This window comes from Carassius gibelio, chromosome B22 (genome assembly GCF_023724105.1).
Source record: "Carassius gibelio isolate Cgi1373 ecotype wild population from Czech Republic chromosome B22, carGib1.2-hapl.c, whole genome shotgun sequence".
NCBI classification, from domain to species: Eukaryota; Metazoa; Chordata; class Actinopteri; order Cypriniformes; family Cyprinidae; genus Carassius; species Carassius gibelio.
In genome coordinates this window covers 7,727,045-7,740,462 of record NC_068417.1, presented here as the reverse complement: position 1 = coordinate 7,740,462, position 13,418 = coordinate 7,727,045, and the positions used below count along the sequence as shown (strand labels likewise).

General features: G+C 36.5%; 1 pseudogene; it reads right to left on the bottom strand.

Annotated features, from left to right (window-relative positions):
• The window catches only part of LOC127987734 (zinc finger protein 239-like), a 68,588-nt pseudogene extending 62,383 nt beyond the window's left edge, over window positions 1-6,205 (bottom strand).
• Window positions 6,206-13,418: the final 7,213 nt, after the last annotated feature.

Below are 13,418 nucleotides of genomic sequence, written 5' to 3'. Positions count from 1 at the left end.
AGATTTATATGTGTACCGAGTTTCATACGTCTACGAGTAAGAATGTATGATATATGGCCCTCCATATTCCAGGGGGCGCTGTAGAGCCCCTGTGCCACGCCCGTGTATCAGTCTCTGCCCGGCCCTAATGGCCGCAGGTTCCAATCTGTGTGCCAATTTTCAAGACTTTTTAAGCACGTTAAGGGCCCCAAAAGCCCCCGAGACGTTGGAAAAAAATAATAATAAATATAGCTGCAAGCAGCGATGGCGGGCTCAAGCCATCAGTGCAACACCACCCCTGTGGCATCAGGTAAACTGTGCCAAGCGGGCACATGCATTCACAATAGCACTCTGGCAGTCAGGTTTTAAGGGATACGGCAGTTAAAGGGTTAATCCGAATCATCTAGACTTTGAAATCACATTCACAGAACAATATATATAACTTTAGAAACACATTTTTCAATCTGAGTTAAACCTTTTTTTGGGCTTATTTTATCAGTAAAGGAAAAAATGCCTAATAATTCTTCACACCTGAATATAAGGAGTTTTGTTTTTCTCTTCCAGGCTTCATGGTCAACTACATATGTATCACACTCGTTGCTTTCTATAGTGCAGCTCAACCAATTCTCATCCCATTCGTCCATATTTGTGAAATCACAAATCCCGGACAATATTTGTTGTAGTCCAAACAATTTGTTCATTATAGTTTTTAAAAAGTGTTTTTTGTTAAATAAAATATCTCCTTTTGAATTGGACTTTCAGCTTAGTAACTTTGCAGAACTTTTTTTTATGCTGAAACAACAACATTACAGTATAACTAAATTTGAAAAATAATAATAGCACTCCTTTAATAGGCATTATTAAACAGTTCATAAATACAGCTATAAATGTTTTGTTCTTAAGCTATAAAGTTCAATCATTGTATTTTCATACTTTAAGTATTATAACATTATTCTAGTTGTCAGCAGGGGCGCTGCACAAGATCCCGGGCCCTATGCATAGGGAGTCCTAATGGTGACAGTCCTTTGTGAGCTCATCTAAAGCAAAGACTATTTATACATTTAAATCATTCACAAATGAGATTTAAAGGAACATTCATCTACCAAACTAAAAAGTCAAACACAACACAGAGGGATACAGAACACAGAAATATTTTTTCAAGATGGATAAAAAGAAACTGTACAGCTGTACACTTGATAAAAAAAAAAAAAAATATATATATATATATATATATATATATATATATATATATATATATATATATTATCAAGTATATATATATATATATATATATATATATATTTTTTTTTTTTTTTTTTTTATCAAGTATATATATATATATACATGTGTCTGTGTGTGTGTATTGGCTTTCCAATGCCGTTGATAATAGGGGTTAGCAAGTTTAAAACACATACAGAGTCCATGCAGACGGATGTAGATGCATAACAAATGTCTTTCTTTATTACTTGAACTCCATTAAAAATGATCTCAAACGTCTTGTGTCCTCTCCTTGTTCACATGTACACACAAAGCCATACCTTATGGACTGCATACAACCAGAATCCACCTGGAGAGCAAGTCTACAGTGCACTCAAAAACTGTGCTTCCCACATACCAACACACATATATATATATATATATATATATATATATATAATTCAAGTGTACAGTTTCCTTTTATTGCATATTGAAATAAATATTTCTGTATCAATCTGTGTTGTGTTTGTTTATTTTTATTTTTCTTAGGAAGATAACTGACCCTTTACTCTCCTTTTTAAAATATGTCCTTATAAACCAAGAAAAAGTTATTTATAGCTGTATTTATAAGCTGCTTACTAATGACTATTAATGTTGGGACAAGACTTTATAAAGCACGAACTGACTATTTACTAATGAGTGCAGTTATTATAAAGTGTTACCAATGCATTTACTAATGTTAGCAAATAAGACATTATTTTACAGTGTTATCAAATCCTTAAATGATTTATAAGTGTTCTGCTTGCATTACAGCTTAGTCTTCATCTGTGAGCTGAACAGATTTACTGTTACATCCATGACATTATGTAAATTCAAATAAATAGCATGTCAGAGGATGTCATAGGTCAGTATCAAATGAGTTTGAAATTATTATTTGCAGCACAAATAAGGTTTTTTAGGATTTTTTAAAATCCCTAAAACTGTCAGAAAAGGATAAGGCCTAAGATATTTCTATGTGAGTGGCTAAATTTATTTTTGTTTTTATAATTGTAATACATAAACTATGAAATTATACAAAATGTATAAAAAAGTAAATAAATAAATACGCTACATTAAAAAAGCAGCCAAGACAAATGAGTCTCCTTTTTTATATATATAGATTAAAATTGAAGACAGAAGCAGCTGGTATATGCGGTCACTTAATATTCAAATCCAGTAGATCCACTTCAGATTTATTTCTCAACAGTTTATGTTCACGTGGCTGTTTTCGTTTATATTCGCCAAGCTATTATGTATTTTGAAATAATCTTGTCCGTGATGTGTTCGTTCGTACGACGAAAGGCAGAATCCTGCAGCTCGAGAGATATATGTTATTGTGCCAGTCGCGCTTTCAAATAGTCTTGCACACTTAAACGGGTCACAAACACCTGTATTTAGCTCTTGTTGTGTTATAATGTGTGTATTGTGTGCATTTATGGCAATATTTTATTTTAAAAAGCTCTTAAACAAGAATAAATTTGTTAGTTTTGAACTTGTGGCACTGTGCGCGCTGATCGGAGCGGTGATTTCAGATAGGCAGCCACAAATATTTAATTTTCACACAAACAGTTCAAAAACATCTTAATTTAGCTCTTGGTGTGTTCTAATTTGTGAATTGTGTGATATCGCTGCAATACTTTATTCTTAATAGCTATGAAACAAGAATAAACTCGTTTTTTCTGAGCTCGTCATTCCACACGCTCCTGCTCAGAGCGGTGATTAATCTCTCCTGTTTCTCACGTATCACTGACCACACATCAATTATTAATGAGCCCTGACCCGGTAATAATCATATATGTTGGTTTAGCTTGTCAGTGTGAATTAAATCTAAGTATTTATTTGTATTTTAACCGATTTAAAAGAGAAACTAAAACTCCGGTAATTGCACCTGTAGGGGCGCAATTTCTCTCAGACAATGGAAGTCTAAGCACATACACTCAAACAGAGGGACAGAAGTGAGATGAGATGTCTGACAGTTTTTTTAATTTTCTGTTACCCATACAGTGTTGTAAAGTCGTGAAACTATCCATATTTACTCAGAATGACTTTTTGTCTGTATGAAAAAAGGTTTTGAAGTGTTTGGAATTAAAAAATGCAGGAAAATTAATAATTCCATTTTTAATGTCATTTAAAAAAAATCACAGAGACAAAACCGTTCAAGCTATCCAAAATCTATTGGCAATTTAAGTTGTTTAAAATGTTTTGGCATCATGTAGACAAAATTTGGTGTGTATAGTGTTACTCTCCTCTGAGCAGTATGCATTAATTCACAGCTAAATGTAAAAAAAAAATCCACATTCAAATCAAAATAGCTGACTTCCTGTTGATCGTAGCTGATGACTGTGAATTAGAAAGTTGTCCGTCTTGATGAGAACAATTTTTGTACCGAGTTTGGTGTCTGTAGCTAAAACTAACCCCCCCACTTTTGACAAAAGGTGGCGCTATAGAGTGCCTCTTCCACGCCCTCTTATGAACTTTTGCCAGTGTCTAGTTATCATAAATACTGATATGTGTTCTGAGTTTGATGAAATTCTAAGCATGTTATATGCCTCAAAATCACCTGAGAAGTATTCCAGTTTAACATGTTGCCACGGCAACAATATTTTTAGATATCAATATCCCCCCAGCAGATTTATATAGGCTGTGTTTTAACATTATTCTGATGAAGTTTGAAGCAAATTGAGTAATAATAAGATGCTGAATTCAAAGCATTTTGAAAATGACACACTTCCTGCTGCCAGTTGGTGGCGCTATAACTTTGACTCCTAATAGTCACATATATGCGATCGACATCATACAAAGAATAATCTGATGAAGTTTGATTAAAATCAGGAAATGTATGTGGATGGTATTAGACACTTCCTGTTTCTCATTTCTCGCCATAATTTCAACACCTCGCCACGAGCAAACCGTTAGAGATATCAAAAATCCCCTGGCAATTTTTCATCCCCAATGTCTTGAGATCATGTTGACCGAATTTGGTGGCAATCTGCAAAAAAACCTATGACAAGTATTTCAAATTCCAGAGCATGCGCTTTTTACATAACTCTAAATAGCTGACTTCCTGTTGGGCGGAGCCTATGACATGCAATACGAAAGTTGTTCGGCACGATGAGATCTATATGTGTACTGAGTTTCATATGCATATGTGTGAGTATGTGTGAGCTATACATCAACATTTCTGACTGTGATCCAGGGGGCGCCGTAGAGCCCTTGTGCCACGCCCGGGTCCCAGCCTCTGCAGGCTCCTAAAGGCCACAGATTCCAAAGTGTGCGCAAATTTTCAAGAGTTTTTGAGTATGTTAAGGACCCCAAAAGCCCCCACAACTTTGACGAAAAATATGAATACTAAACCCTAAATAACCAACTTCCTGTTGGGCGGAGCCTATGACATGCAGTACGAAAGTTGTTTGGTTTGATGAGATCTACATGTGTACCGAGTTTCGTGTGTCTACGTGCAAGTATGTATGATATATGGCCCTCAGTATTCCAGGGGGCGCTGTAGAGCCCCTGTGCCACGCCCGTATATCTGTCTCTGCCCAGCCCTAATGGCCGCAGGTTCCAAGGTGTGTGCCAATTTTCAAGAGTTTTCGAGCATGTTAAGGACCCCAAAAGCCCCCGTAACGTTGGAAAAAAATAATAATAATAATAAAAAATAATCCTAAGGAAAACAATAGGGCTCTCGCCCTCCAGGCTTGAGCCCTAATAATCCTAAGGAAAACAATAGGGCTCTCGCCCTCCAGGCTTGAGCCCTAATAAAAAACAAAGCAGATACAAGAGGGTCCTCACACCATCGGTGCTCGGGCCCTAATGATCTATCTTAAAAATACAGACACTACTGAAGGCTTGCAGTCATCGCCCATGACGCCATTATGTCGAGCGCAAAAGAGTCAGTGAACCGTTTTATTGAATCGAACTGTCAGAAAGAACTACTGATGCAACCGGTTCTTGATTCGTGAATGAATCATTATCTGGCTCGGCTCAGTGTTTATCTCTCTCTTCACAGCAGTTCAGTCAGTGTACTGTTTGAGTAAATGAATTACTCCGGGATATTGGTTTGTTTGAACTCAGAGGGAGTGTCAGCCACATTAAAAAAGTTAATAGCTTAAGTAATTTGTGGATTAATGCGTATTAGAGATGCGTACCGTTTAAAACGATTCAGTTTGATTTGGTGAACTGGTTCAAAAAGATCCGGTTACAGCGAATGATTCGTTCACGAACCGGATATCACAAACTGCTTTGTTTTGAGGTGTCTGTTTTGAACTGTTTTGAACTGCTTTGTTTCGACACAAGTCGTCGTTTTTGCTATTTTTGGACCAAAATATATTTTAGATGCTTCAAAAAATTCCAACCGACACTCTGATATCACATGGACTAGTTTGATTATTTTTTTCTTACCTTTCTGGACATGGACAGTAGACCGTACACACAGCTTCAATGGAGGGACTGAGAGCTCTCGGATTAAATCTAAAATATCTTAAACTGTGTTCCAAAGATAAACGGAGGTTTTACGGGTTTGAAACAACATGAGGGTGAGTTATTAATGACATAATTTTCATTTTTGGGTGAACTATCCCTTTAAGTTCATATTTTTTACCCTGGGGATAGAAAGTCTCCCCTATATTATTTATTTATTGTTTTTTTTTCTTCATTTTTATTTAATTTTTTTACAACTCCTAGATTATGTTTCTACTATAAACATCAAATCTGATTAACCGCAGATAACTTTAATTTTTCTTCGGCCTCATTGATGATGGATGAAGAATAAACACCAACCTGTTTGTTCTTCAGTGTGGTTCATTCTGCAGGGTTCTGGATCTCTCATGTTCTCTATATTCTTCAATAAACTCTGTCTCTGCAGATTTCACTTCTTCCTGATGCTTTGATGCTGGTCTTCACTTGTAGACTGATGGGAATATTCCAGCATTTATTGATGAACTGCAGCGGGAGGAGCTTCACTGCTGGTGTGATTGTTGTGGGAGGAGCGTCACTGAAGGTGTGATTGTTGTGGGAGGGGCTTCACTGAAGCAGATCTGCCAAAATTAAAGATAAATCAGTTATTACACATTAAAGAGTCAGTAAGATGAAAATTCTAAGCTTCCTATCACTGTTTATAAGTCCTGTACAATAGGTTTAAATCCATCCAAGGTTAAAAAACATTGTCATTTTGTCAAAATATCACCTCGCCTCAATTCTCAGAGATCCCCAAACGGTTCGCGCGAAGCTGTTCAAAAGATTCAGTTTCCTTAAACCCCACCTTTCAGTAGCATACTGTGTTCTGATTGGTCAACTAACATAGTCAGTTTTGATTGGTTGTTCCGCACACACCTCCACGGTAAACTATGCATTAGCATCTGTTTGGGGTGAATTATGTCTTATTCCTCTCATCGCGAAGCAAACAGTAAAATAATAAACTTGAACAGTCTCGCTGCTTTTTCTTCTGTGTGGGTGTATTCAAGCGCGTGCTTCAGTTTGAATCTGAATAGCGCGTTCAGCGCAGGGGCGTAGTCACATTAGATATAATGAAGGGAGACGTGAAAAACAGACATCGCGTTGTTTTCATATGGATTACTTTATCACAGAATATCTGTTAGCAGCACTTGTTACACTCCATTTTAATGACGTGTTTGTAAATGACGATCAGAGCAGACAAAGGCTGCAGACAGCACACATACTGATAAGACGCTCGGGAGGAAACAATACATAATCATACTTCGCGTTGTGATTCGGAGATGCTTGCTGGTCTAAATAAAGTTGGTAATGAACCCTCTTTTATGACCAAACGCTTTGAAAATCCCGCCTTGTACTCACCGAGATTAGAAAAGCAGTCATCAGTGAAATGTTGTGAACACAACAAAAGGGATTTGTTGTACTGCTCTGGTATTGTGGTAAACATCAATTTTAGCCATTGGTTTTTCTGATCTTCATTCTTTGGCAGTGAAAATAAAACAAACTTGCTTTTACAATTAAAAACACACTTTCTCCTCGACATGATGCTATCACACCAACCAGAGCGTCTGTGTGGGGGGGTGGGGCAGGTCAGAGATCCGTTTCTCCCAAGACAGTAGGCAGAGATTATTATGCAAAGTGCTCCTAGTGACGTACATAGAGATGGGCAAAAGATTTGAAATCTATAACAACTCGTTTCAGTGATTCAGAGTCGACTCCTTACTTTAGAAGCCCCTAACTTTATAAATCGTGTACTTTTTGGTTTAATTACTTTGCACATTGTTTACACAGATGGACAGCTACATCATACACTGTAATACAGGTAATTTTTGATTTCCCATCTGTGTGGCTCTTTAATGTATAACAATTTACACATTTAAAATGGTAATATTCACTCATCCACCTCGTGAACTAAATTTTAAGTTAATTAACCACAAAGTGTTTCATACTAACTAACTAGCATACAATTTATATATCTTTTTGTTTTCTAAGAATTCCATCCATATATTTAAATTATTACATTTATATGACTTCTTTTTAATTTAAAGGCATACAAAGATGGGGGGGGGGGGGGTACCCCAGCAATACCCCAGCAATTACCAAATATAAACAATGTAAGAAAAAAATTTAAGAATAAACATAGAAATATAATTTTACAAATTTACAATGTACAAATAAACCACCGATTGAGTTTAACTGAACAATTTGTTTTTGTATGTTTTAGTTTTAATATAGTTTATCACAGATTCATTAAATAAATGTCAATAAGATACTTATCTTTAACTTGTAATGTCACAATAGCTGATCATGTAATTTGCTTAAGTCTGTTGACAGCAATAAAATGAGCTTAATGTGGCAATTAACAGATCTGAAGATATCAGCATAATGAATGAGGTGAATACAAGATCTATTGACGTGAAATAAAGAGGATTTTCATCAGCTGCTAATATTGATGAGCATTAGACTATAAACACTCATTAAACAAGCCATTCAGGATCAGCAGCAGTTTGCTGGTAGAAACTGATTGTTTGCATCAGAATTTAAGCTTAAAGCCTATTTAAGTGCTGAGTGCTCTAATGAAAAGTATTACTACGACTTCTCAAATGCTACAGAAAAAAATATGACTAATATAAAGACATTGACAAGAATCTTTCTCAGACATTATGATTTGTCCATTTCAATCTAAATATACTTTGATTTTCTAATAATTACATTCATGACAACAAAATAGTTTTCTCTTAAACATTTTTGTATGTGAAGAGAAACAAAAAAAACTTTATAAGTGTTAGCAGGCACACAAACAGCACTACACTTTTGTAATTTTAAAAAGGTTAGCATCAGAACAGACATCAGAAGAACATGAACAAAATAGACCATGAACTTAAAAAAAAAGTTCCTTTTGACATTTTAGCGGTTGATGAAAATCTTGTTGAACATACTGTGAACACTTGTTATCCTGCAAATGTAACTATAGACCTGTCAGTATTGTACCAGTTGTTTCTAAAGTAATTGAAACGATTGGTATAATTCATTTAAGCATTTAAATCTTGGTCATTTTCCATTACATCCTATGCAGTTTGGATTTAGGGCACATCGCGCTATGGAGATATCAAATTGTTATTTCGTTGAACAAATTAAATCCAGTCTTGACAGGTGTTGTTGGTGCTATCAATAACCAATGTTATTTTATCTAAATGATCAAGGTTTAATTTAATCTACAAATACATTAACCCGGATGGAGTCATTCTTAATTCTAAGGAAACAATGTACAATTAATTAATGATGCCTGCTCACCATTTCATGACCTTAATATTGGAGTCCCACAGGGGTCGATTCTTGGACCAATTTTGTTCATCTTATACATTTATTATCTACAGTTTGTCCAGAGGTCCAGTATCAGATGTATGGAGATTGTTGTGCAGTTGTTTATGCTTATGCTAAGACAAAAGAACAAGCTGCAATCAAACTTACTGCTGCATTGAAAAAAAAGTCAGACAGGCCATGTCATTTTTTTTCAGTTAGAGCATAAGAAAGATGGAATTTAATACCTGTTTGTAAATAAAATTAAATATGTGATCATTGACTTGACTTTTTATTGAAGTATTATGTGATAATATATGTATTGTAATTTTCTAACCACATCCTGCCCAGGGACTACAGATGCAAATTTGTTTTATAGCTAACTCTGGCACTATTGTTGTGTATTGTCCCTGTATAAATAAATGAAATTAACTAAACATATTTACTGTTCTAGTTTTCATCAAAACAATTGCTAATTGTAAGGCAGTTTGTGCGTTGGGAAGAAGGAGCTAGGAACCGGCAGACATACATTTTTTTTTTTTTTTTTGATTCAACCCAATTTGGATTATGCTTCCTCCTTTTGTTATGGTAGTTGTTCCCAAGAATAAATCAAGAATAAATAGCAAAAGGCTCAAAACAAATTAGTTCGGATAATTTTAAAAGTGCATTATAAATCGCATTTACATACTGAAAGTTTTAAGCAGTTAGGTTTATTGACTGTGGAAAAAAGGGTTATATTTTTAAAAATGGGTACAACACATAGAATTGGCAATAATTTAGAAAATTATTTTTATATGGTGAGTCAGCAGCATTCCTATAAAATTAGGGGTAGAGATTTTAATATCTGTCCATGTAAATTTAAGAGTTTGGTGTGGGAAATTCTTTTTGTTATAGCATGGATTAAATTAGTTTTAATAAAGGATGTAAAAGATTTGAGTTTTAAAAGATTGGTAAAAAGATGGCTGTTTGGTGAGGGTAGTTAGTGTGTTTTGTGGTGATTTCATTGTAAATTTTGTCAATTAGCGGTGTGTTTATTGTCAATTGTGATTTGTATGTCAAATTGGTGAATTATCTCTACTATATTGAAATTAATTTGATGTTATAAATGTGATTAATTATGACTGTTCCTTTGTCTGCACATACACATAACCTTTATATTAACATCGAGGGCCGCAATGGAAAGAAGCCAAGAGCTTTGTGATTTTATCCTCAACAGTTTTTCTAAAGTGTATGAAATATATAATCTTGTCAAATAAATTTCATTTCAATTCAATGATAAAATAAAGACAAAACAGCGTAGGACTCTAGACCGGTGAGTGGCGCAGGTGTTACTCATTTCCAATCACTCCACCGGCCTCGCTCCATTCCCACGGCTCTCGGTTTCTACAAATTCTACAAATCTGCATATTACTGTTAAATTCTACTGCTGTTAATAGCACGCATTACGTTTTGACAAATAATATCATTATGCTTTTGTTATTGTTTTTTTTTTTTGCATTTGCATTTGCCTTCCAGAATATGGTATCCTGTCCAAGGGCTTTTCTTTATTACTGTCAGTTTACCAAAAATGTAATTAGTAACCGTAATTAGTTTAAATCTTTTGTAAATTAGATAAGATGAAGATATCACTAACCCTAAACTGCAACATCCCACTTTATTCACTTTATTAAAGTGTCAAATTAAGCAGAAAAGATAAGCAAAGCTGCCTATAAAAGCCAGATATGGCAGCACATCAGAGATTGTGTAGCGCTAATTATGGCTTAGTAGTAATAATGTACACGGGTTTAGTAGTCTAATGTAGTCTGAGTGACAAGAGTTCAGTTTTCACCGTTGGGGCCCGTTTTTTTGTTTTGTTTGTGTTAGTGTTCATCCTACCATGAAGATGAGGATGATGATCCTGGCAATCCATCTAAAGTCAGAGTCATAAACCCTTGTTGTATCACTCCGTGAAAAGGATCTCTGCATGATGTTTCCAATTCTTTACCAAAACCTGACCTATAAATAAGGCCAGATCATTTCTCTCAATTAACATTCAGTGAATACATGGACTGCTGTAGGCTACTACAAAATAAAATAAGATCATATTTCAGTATATCTATAATGCAATATAAAAATCTCTCTCTCGTTGTACATCAGCTCTTATATTACTTCTCAGGTATTCCTTTCATTCCTTGATTTTCAGTTCGTTCACCAAAATGATTCATTCACTGATTCGCTCAGTGACCATTTCTTCATATTACACAAATAAGCCAGCAGTTGGCGAAAAAAAAGTGTCTACATCAACAAATGTATTTACTTGTGACAAAAACTGATTTGGCTTTATTAAAGTGTGTGCATGATCGCATTAAATAAATAGTGTAAATAAATTGTTCAGATTAACAAAGCACAAGGTTTTATTGAGTATTAAATGTGGAGTTATGTTCTGTATTCCAAATATGAAAACAAGCGTATGTGCACCAATAACTGTGCTTTGTATATGCTGATTGCTGATTGAGATTTAATTTCATTCACGAACGAGATGTATCAGTTCATTCAACTCTTTTCGAACGCCGTTGCCTAGCATCCATCTGGCAAATCTCTGCTCTCTACCCAACAAAACAGACGAACTCCTTCTGCTCTCTCGGACAAATAAGGATTTCTCACAATCTGCTGCTCTGTGTTTCATGGAAACTTGGCTGAATGACGCCATATCGGACAGCGCGCTCCATCTGCCGGGCTTTCAGCTGTTTAGAGCGGATCGCGAATCAGAATCAACGGGGAAATCGCGTGGCGGCGGGACATGCTTTTATATCAATGAACGCTGGTGTACAGATGCAACTTTGTCAAAGAAGATGTTCAGTTCAAACCTCGAAACACTCTTCATTAACTGCAAGCCGTTCTATTCACCGCGAGAGTTTCACTCGTTTATTCTGGTGAGTGTTTAAATCCCTCCGCAAGGGCACGTGAGCTCAGCTTTACAGAAACTCGCTGGTCAGATCACAGACACAGAACAACAACACCCGGACTCTGTTTTAATCATTCTTGGTGACTTTAATAAAGCCAATCTCTCCCGTGAACTGCCAAAATACAGACAGCATGTTACATGTCCCACCAGAGACAATATAATATACTGGATTACTGTTACACCACAATAAAGGATGCATATCACTCTGTACCACAAGCAGCATTGGGACGTTCTGATCACTGTCTGGTTCATCTTATACCGTCCTACAAGCAAAAACTAAAATCAGCTAAACCTGTATTATGGACTTTAAAAAGATGGACTAATGAGGCTGAGCAGAATTTACAATCTTGTTTTGACATTACTGATTGGTGTGTATTTGAAGCTGCTGCCACCGATCTGGATGAACTCACAGAGACTGTAACATCCTATATTAGTTTCTGTGAGGATGTATGCATTCCTACCAGGACTTATTTAACATTCAACAATGATAAGCCATGGTTTACAGTAAAATTCAGACATCTCCGTCAGGCCAAAGAGGATGCCTACAGAAATGGGGACAGAGTCTTGTACAATCAGGCCAGGAACACACTGAACAAAGAGATCAGAGCGGCTAAAAAGACCTACGCTAAAAAGTTGGAAGACCAGTTTACTTCCAACGACTCAACTTCAGTGTGGAGAGGTCTAAGAGCCATCACAAACTACAAGAAACCATCCTCTTGCATTGAGGCTAATCAACGACTTGCTAACGACCTGATTTGAAAATCCCCAACACCCATTCTGACCATCTCCCTACACAACCATTAACACCTCCTGCAATCCCACCCTCCACACCTCCTGCTCTTCAAATCTGTGAAGATGATGTGCGCCAGGTCTTCAAGAAGAACAAAAAAAGAAAAGCACCAGGCCCAGATGGTGTTACACCAGCCTGTCTGAAAACCTGTGCTGACCAGCTGGCCCCCATCTTTTCACAGATCTTCAACAGATCCCTGGAGTTGTGTGAAGTGTCTTCCTGCTTCAAACGCTCCACCATAATCCCCATTCCAAAGAAACCCAAGATAACAGGACTTAACGACTACAGGCCTGTGGCTCTAATGTCTGTCGTCATGAAGTCATTTGAAAAACTGGTTCTGGTTTATCTGAAGGACATCACTGGACCCTTTACTGGACCCCCTGCAGTTTGCTTACCGAGCAAACTGATCCGTGGATGATGCAATCATTATGGGATTGCACTTCATCCTGCAACATCTGGACAAAACAGGGACTTGTGTGAGGATCCTGTTTGTGGACTTTAGTTCGGCTTTCAACACCATCATCCCAACAACCCTCCAGACCAAACTGACCCAGCTCTCTGTTCCTAGCTCTATCTGTCAGTGGATCACCAGCTTTCTGACGGATAGGCAACAGTTAGTGAGACTGGGGAAATTCACATCAAACAGCTGCTCCACCAACACTGGTGCCCCTCAGGGATGTGTTCTCTCCCCTCTGCTCTTCTCCCTGTACACCAACGACT